This window comes from Rana temporaria, chromosome 1, assembly GCF_905171775.1.
Source record: "Rana temporaria chromosome 1, aRanTem1.1, whole genome shotgun sequence".
NCBI classification, from domain to species: Eukaryota; Metazoa; Chordata; class Amphibia; order Anura; family Ranidae; genus Rana; species Rana temporaria.
The window spans coordinates 684122610-684131125 of NC_053489.1; positions in this window are offsets into that span (position 1 = coordinate 684122610).

Genomic DNA, 8516 nt, shown 5'->3' on the forward strand with positions numbered 1-8516 from the left:
TGATCGCCGCCGGTGTCCCGCAATCAGGTCACAGGAGCTGAAGAACGGGGAGAGGTGAGTGTACACAGACCTTCCCCGTTCTTCTCTTTGGCAGTGTCAGTGATCGTCTGTTCCCTGATATAGGGAACGATGATCAGTGACAGCCACGCCCCCCTGCAGTAAGAAACACACATGAGGTCACACTTAACCCCTACAGCGCTCCCTAGTGGTTAACCCCTTCACTGCCATTGTCATTTTCACAGTAAGTGCATTTTTATAGCACTTTTCGCTGTAAAAATGACAATGGTCCCAAAAATGTGTCAAAAGTGTCCGATGTTTCCACCATTAATGTCGCAATCACGAAAAAAATCGCTGATCGCCGCCATTACTAGTAAAAAAAAAAAATATTAATAAAAATGCCATAAAACTGTCCCCTATTTTGTAAATGCTATAACTTTTGCGAAAACCAATCAATAAATGCTTATTGCGATTTTTTTTTTTTTTACCAAAAGTATGTAGAAGAATACATATCGGCCTAAACTGAGGAAAAAAAAGTTTTTTTTATATATTTTTTGGGGATATTTATTATAGCAAAAAGCTCTATTTTTGTTCATAGCGCAAAAAATAAAAACGGCAGAGGTGATCAAATACCACCAAAAGAAAGCTCTATTTGTGGGGAAAAAAAGGACGCCAGTTTTGTTTGGAAGCCACGTCGCACGACCGTGCAATTGGTAGTTAAAGCGATGCAGTGCAGAATCGCAAAAAGGGGCCAGGTCCTTTACCTGCATAATGGTCCGGGTCTTAACCGGTTAAAGGCTTATACGGGCATACTAGGACAAGCTAAAGAAAACAACAAACAAAATTATATTATACTTTTATTAGCTATAAATGAGCAAAGTACAAAAAGGCAATAACAGTATCCCCTAATCTCCTATAAAAAGACCAGAAGGGAAGTCCCAGATAACGGGAATAATTCCCAAGTGGTCTCTAACCTCCCCAAAGAAACCTATTAAACAGATGATCCATATAATTTGTCTCCTCTCACAATAAGAATAAAGACATGCAGGGCGGAACACTATTGCTGGGAATTTAAAAAAAAAAAGTTTGAGCACTTATATTATCACATTATTTATTTTGTTTGATGTGTGGGTAGCACCTGCTTCCAATTCTATACAATTAAGGGTGGGTTGTGGCCCCTTACTTAAACAGGTGACGACTGACCAATCCCCAAGCTCTGACGAAGTTTCGCCATTTGAGGAGCGAAACATGTAAGCTTTCTATACTGGCCACCACGCCAGGAGGCAGTGCAGAGGCGGAGCAGCTAAAATCTCAAAAGCATGTCGGTTTCGGACATATCAGGGACAGAAGTCCCTGGTTTTATTGAACCTGGCAACCCTGATGGGGCCCCCTAGTGGCATGGGGCCCTCGGGCAGTGCCCGAGAGCCTCAATGGTCAGTCCGCCCCTGATCGACTATCAACAGACACTATGGATATGAACTAAACCATCCTTTGGATCACTATTTATCTATATGAGATACACTGACATACTGCTTTGAATTGGAACGACTACAAATATCACAGATAATCAGCTGGAGATCTGTGGTTACGCACACAAACCAACAGATTGAATCTCACCACACATTGGAGAGATTTCTGAACTACCAGCTATAAGTACAGGTGAAACTCGAAAAATTTGAATATTGTGCAAAAGTTCATTTATTTCACTAATGCAACTTAAAAGGTGAAAGTAATATATGAGAGAGACTCATTACATGCAAAGTAAGATACTTCAAGCCGTGATTTGATTTGTGATGATTGTGGCTTCCAGCTCATGAAAACCCCAAATCCCCAATCTCAGAAAATTAGAATATTGTGAAAAGGTGGAATATTCTCAGCTCAGTGTCCCCCTCCAATCAGATAATTAAGCCATAACACCTGCAAAGGGTTCCTGAGCCTTTAAATGGTCTCTCAGTCTGGTTCAGTAGGAATCACAATCATGAGAAAGACTGCTGACCTGACAGTTGTGAAGAAAACCATTATCGACACCCTCCATAAGGAGGGAAAGCCTCAAAAGGTAATTGCAAAATAAGTTGGATGTTGGATGTTTGCAAAGTGCCGTATGAAAGCACATTAATAGAAAGTTCTGTGGAAGGGAAAAGTGTGGAAGAAAAAGGTGCACAAGCAGCAGGGATGAGCGCAGCCTGGAGAGGATTGTCAGGAAAATGCCATTCAGAAGTGTTGGGGACTTTCACAAGGAGTGGACTGAGGCTGGAGTCTGAGCATCAAGAGCCCCACACACAGACGGATCCTGGATATGGGCTTCAAATGTCGTATTCCTCTTGTCACCCCACTCCTGACCAACAAACAACGTCAGAAGCATCTTACCTGGGCTAAAGAAAAACACACCTGGTCTGGTGCTCAGGGGTCCAAAGTCCTCTTTTCTGATGAGAGCAAATTTTGCATCTCATTTGGAAACCAAAGAGCCGGAGTATGGAAGAAAAATGGAGGAAACCAAGGAGCCAGAGTCTGGAGGAAGAATGGAGGAAAACAAGGAGCAGGAGTATGGAAGAAGAATGGAGGAAACCAAGGAGCCGGAGTATGGAGGAAGAATGGAGGAAACCAAGGAGCCGGAGTATGGAGGAAGAATGGAGGAAACCAAGGAGCCGGAGTATGGAAGAAGAATGGAGGAAAACAAGGAGCCGGAGTATGGAAGAAGAATGGAGGAAAACAAGGAGCCGGAGTATGGAAGAAGAATGGAGGAAAACAAGGAGCCGGAGTATGGAAGAAGAATGGAGGAAAACAAGGAGCCGGAGTATGGAAGAAGAATGGAGGAAAACAAGGAGCAGGAGTATGGAAGAAGAATGGAGGAAACCAAGGAGCCGGAGTATGGAGGAAGAATGGAGAAAACCAAGGAGTCGGAGTATGGAAGAAGAATGGAGGAAAACAAGGAGCCGGAGTATGGAAGAAGAATGGAGGAAAACAAGGAGCCGGAGTATGGAAGAAGAATGGAGGAAAACAAGGAGCCGGAGTATGGAAGAAGAATGGAGGAAAACAAGGAGCAGGAGTATGGAAGAAGAATGGAGGAAACCAAGGAGCCGGAGTATGGAGGAAGAATGGAGGAAACCAAGGAGCCGGAGTATGGAGGAAGAATGGAGGAAACCAAGGAGCCGGAGTATGGAGAGGTTTCCAGCGGACAAAAGTTTCTTAGCATGCTAAGAAACTTATCCGCTGGAAAGCTGTCCGTCGGACATGTCCGATGGTTAGTACGACTCATCGGACATGTCCGCTGGTTATGACGTAAAACCAGAGGCCCGAAATCCCGCGCATGCGTCAAATTGATTCGACGCATGCGTGGAAGCATTGAACTTCCGTGTTAGAGAACGTTGGTGTCTTCTACGTCACCGTGTTCTCTGTCCGCGGGGATTTTGGTCTGATGGTGTGTACACACATCAGACCAAAAGCTCCCAGCAGACATGTCCGATGAAAACGGTCCGCGGACCGTTTTCATCAGACATGTTTGGTCGTGTGTACAAGGCCATAATCATCACAATGATGACAAATCACGGCTTGAACTATCTTGCTTTGCATGTAGTGAGTTTATCTCATACATTAGTGTAGCGCCCTGTTCCTAAAGAACTGGGGCTATGTGGTAAATTTAGTGTTTGTCTGGATTGTAAATAGTTCAGAATTGATTTCTCAAAGCTAAATTAGCTTCCGTTCCAGTTTAGCTGTGTTGTGTGCATTTCTCACTGTTGCCAGTAGGTGTCGCTGTCACCACAGGCCAGTGTGAGAAATACAGCAAGCTAAGTGTATTGGCTATTTTTTCCCCAGAAACAGCCCAATCAGGAGCTTCATTGTAGCTGGGCATTCTGGGAGAGGATATTTAAGGGACAGACGCCATGATTATTCTCTCTCTGACCTCATGGCCCTCCTGGCCTAAAGTATGTGACAGCTGCTCTCTTTACCTCGGGCCCTGCTGGCTCGAGGCTGTGTTGCTACAATTAGGCCCAGAAATTGTCTGGGGCCTACTTAAAGTGGAGGTTCACCCAAAAACCTTTCTTTAACATTAGATTGAGGCTTGTTTTGTCTAGGGGAATCAGGTGGTTTTTTTACAATCGAAGCAGTACTTACCGTTTTAGAGAGAGATCTTCTCCGCCGCTTCCGGGTATGGGTCTTCGTGACTGGGCGTTCCCATTTGATTCACAGGCTTCCGACAAGCTTCCGACGGTCGCATACATCGCGTCACGATTTTCTGAAAGTAGCCGAACGTCGGGGCGCAGTATAGAGGCTTCTTTTGGCTACTCGTGACGCGATGTATGCGACCGTCGGAAGCCTGTCGGAAGCCTGTCAATCAAATAGGAACACCCAGTCCCGAAGACCATACCCGGAAGCGGCGGAGAAGATCTCTCTCTAAAACGGTAAGTACTGCTTCGATTTAAAAAAAAACACCCGATTCCCCTTCACAAAATGAGCCTCAATCTAATGTTAAAAATTGTTTTTCGGGTGAACTCCCGCTTTAACTGGAGGTGGTCCTGTGCTGTCTTGCCTGTGGGAAGAAGCCACTCAAACGGAGAAGATTCCAGGGGAGGACCTTGCTGGAGAGAACCGAGCAGAAGTCTGGTTTCTCAGGAAGGGTCTAGTGACTCGTTTGGAGGATGCACCCAAGTTAACCTACCTCACAGTACTCCCGGATGGCTTAAAGGTTCTGGTACTGTGCAGCTGACCTACAACTAACTGACTACAAAATCCTGTGGCAGAGGATTATCCAGGAGTTCCCACTAACCGCTAAGTCTGTGGCAGAGACTTTGTCCGCTGTTTGTTCTTTGGATCCAAGTAAGCAATCCGCAAATAAGGTATCTGAACTTCCCCTAAACCCTCTATCCTACTTCTACCTGAAGTTTGTTTAACCTCCCTGGCGGTATGATTCTTTCAGAAAAAAGGTGCTGAAAACGGTACAATTATTTGCAAGGAAATTTGGCGTTTTATATTGTAGGCCTGTAATCCTTAGGAATAACTTAAATCTGACCAAACAAGAGTCTAGTAGGCATCCCGGGTATGACATTATTTTAAAAACAAAATGATAAATTATAATATAATAAATAATTAGAAATAATTATAACAAATAATAATATAATTATAATAAAAATTATTCAATAATGTAATCAACTCAAAATCACTGAAATTTGCTCAGTTGCAGAATTGTCGCTGTCATTATTTTTATTTTTTTTATGACGAATTTCCCCACAAATCGCTATCGCACAATTCTGCAAGTGATTATAATTTATTATCGCTGTTTTCTAGCTGCTCTAAAACCATTTTTGACATAAAGGGACACTTTTGGACAATCTACAGTTTGCAGACAGAAAGAACAGTTTTTATTATATAAAAGTACATGTAGGGCACTGGGCAGACCACTAGGGACAAGGGGGGTGTGTATTTTTTACATACAGTACTGTAATCTATAAGATTACAGTATACTGTATGTATAGTGTTTGTTTACGTTTTTTAATTTGGCGCCGTTCTCCGCTCCCGTGCGTCGTAACGTCGCAGGGAACGGAGATCGGCGGCACAGGAGGACGCTGTGTGATTCGAGCGAGGTCCCGCTCGCTCACACAGCGCGTTGACATCACTGGATCCAGGGACAAGGTAAGTAACTTTGTCTCTGGCTGCAGCGAGGCGAGCCCGAGTCTGACTCGGGGTTACCGCTTTACCGCTTAATCTCACAATGTCAGTTCCCAGACGAGCGTGGAAATTAGGCCTACTGGTAACTCAGTCCAGCTTAAAGCGGTGGTTCACCCTAAATAACAACTTTCTACCATGCCATTCCGCATACTAGCGCGACCTACAGTATGCCTTTATTTTATTTTTTTGCTAACACGGAATCAGAAAAAGCAGAGGGAAGGGTGGCGCCAAAGGCTTTGGCCTTCCCCTTTATAGTGACGTCGTATGTGGTTTACGTGTCCGCGTTCTGAACCGAACGCTTCTTTAACCGATGGTGTGTAGGCACATCAGACCATCAGTCAGCTTCATCGGTGAACTGATGAAACGGTCCTTCAGTCCGTTCTCATCGGATGGATTGATCGTGTGTACAGGGCTTTACTCACTAGTGGGTAATAGGGTTGCCACCTTATCTTCAAGTCAAACCCGAACACTTTAGCGGCACACAGCTATTTTTTTTAATAATATAAACTATACATATATTTTCCTATTATATAACATTTCTAATCATATGAAGATAATAACAAGAGTCCCCCTTTGATTTGATTGATTGATTGATTGATTGATTGATTGATTTAATAGATTTATAATGCGCCAAATACAGACTCGTCAGGGCAGTGTCTAAGCGCAGTAGACATAACTGTAAATTAATAAATCAAGTCAGGGAGGGAAAGGAATAGAAGGAAAAGAAAAAAGGAGAGCAAAAAAATAAAAAACAGATCACCAGGGAACAAAAGGGAGAACTAACATGACTCAGCCTGCTTTTCCTGAAAAAAACAAGTTTTTAGCCTTTTACGAAAGGCCATAATAGAGGGGAGAGACCGAATGGAAACAGGGAGACTATTCCATAGAGCCGCTGCCCTCACAGAAAAGCGTCTGCCCCCAAAGGTAAGCAAACGGGCAGATGGGCAAGTGACAAGACCAGCTGTTAGTGATCTAAGTCCTCGTGCAGGAGCATATCGCGTTATCAAGGAATTCAGGTATTGTGGGCCCGTCCCATGATAAGCGCGATAGGCGAGACAAAGAGCCTTAAACTCAACACGATCTACCACAGTGAGCCAGTGCAGTGATCGCAGGGTAGGGGTAATATGCTCCCGCCTATTTAGGCCGGAGATTAGTCTAGCGGCCTGGTTCTGGACGAGCTGGATTTTCCTCAGCCACTTTAGAGGCATACCCAAATACACAATGTTGTTAAAGTCAATCCGGGAGTTGACGAGAGATTGAACCAAGACTTTCCGGTGGTACTGAGAAAACAGATTATTGACCTTTCTCAGACACCTGATGTAATACAGTGCGTTGCGGATACATTGATTGACTTGGGGTATCCAATTCAGATTACAGTCAAAGATTGTCCCCAGGACGCGGACTTGATTCACTGGAACAGGACACGGCCCAAGGCTGGTGGGCCATTTTCCCAGAAAGACAGCTGGATCAATACGTCCAGAGATGAGAATTTCTGTCTTTTTAGCATTTAGACTAAGGGAATTGTGATCCATCCACTGTTTGATGTCTAATAGACAGGAAGCAAGCTGCAGACCAGGAGCAGGGTTGGATAGGCTGTCGATGACAGAGTTCCCAGAGTTCTCGCTTACATCAGAGTCCACAGAGTCCCCCTTTACATCAGAGTCCCCCTTTGACATCTGAACTCACAGAGTTCCCTTTCACTGTAAGGGGGGACTCTGCAGGCTCTGATGTAAGCGAAAACTCTGGGAACTCTGACATAAGGGATGCTCTGGGAACCCTGATTTAAAGCGGAGTTCCGGCCACAATTTCACTTTTTAAATATAAATACCCCTGTAATACACAAACTTAATGTATTCTAGTAAAGTTAGTCTGTAAACTAAGGTCCGTTTTGTTAGGTTGTTACAGCATTTAGACATTTTATAAAATAGAAATTGACTGGGGCCATCTTAAGTGTGGGCATCATGAAGCCAGACTGTATGACTTCCTGGATTTCAGCCTTGCAGATCTTGCACATGCTCAGTGCTGCACAAGCAGTGTAATAGGTTTCAGATCAGGTTTCAGCACCTGTACTGTCCAAGTCACATGATTCTTTGAGACTGGGGAGTGCACAGACTCCTGGAAAGTTACACCCACTACATTCCCAGGAGTCTGTGCGGTGTAGGTTAGGAAGCATTAAGCACCTAGGTGCAGGAAGAGGGAAGATTAACTATTCTGCCTAGCAACAACACTTTGAAGGCATCTAAAAAAAAAAAAAATTCTTAAAGGACTAATGACATTTTTTTTAAAACTACTGATGTAATGTTATATTTATGGGTGGAACTCCACTTTAAGGGGGACACTGAGAACTCTGATGTACGGGAGAACACTGTGGCCTCTGGTGTAAAGGGGAACTCTGATGTAAGGGGTGCTCTGAGAACCCTGATTTACCTTAGTGTACTCACTCAGAGGCAGGAGAGAGAAGGGGGGGGGGGGCTTCAGTCACAGACAGGGATGGATGGTGAGCTCACTCACCCCTTGGCAGTTAGCACCTCTCATCCAGGTGTATCTGAGGCTGCTGGGTTTTAAATTTACGGCCCCTGCAGCCAGTAACCCTGCTGGAAAGACTTAGTCTGGTCTGAAAAATGTGTCCGGGTTTCAGGCAGTCTGAAACCCGGACACATGACTCCAAACCCGAACTGTCCGGGTGAATCCCGTACAGGTGGCAACCCTAGTGGGTAATGACATGTGCATATTGCATTTCTTTGGTTCTAGTAACTGTATCATTCTACAAACGGAACAGTGTGAACATTTCTGTGATTACAGAATCACACTGTGCTTTTCAGGAATTTTTCAGTTCAGTTCTCGCACTTAGGTGG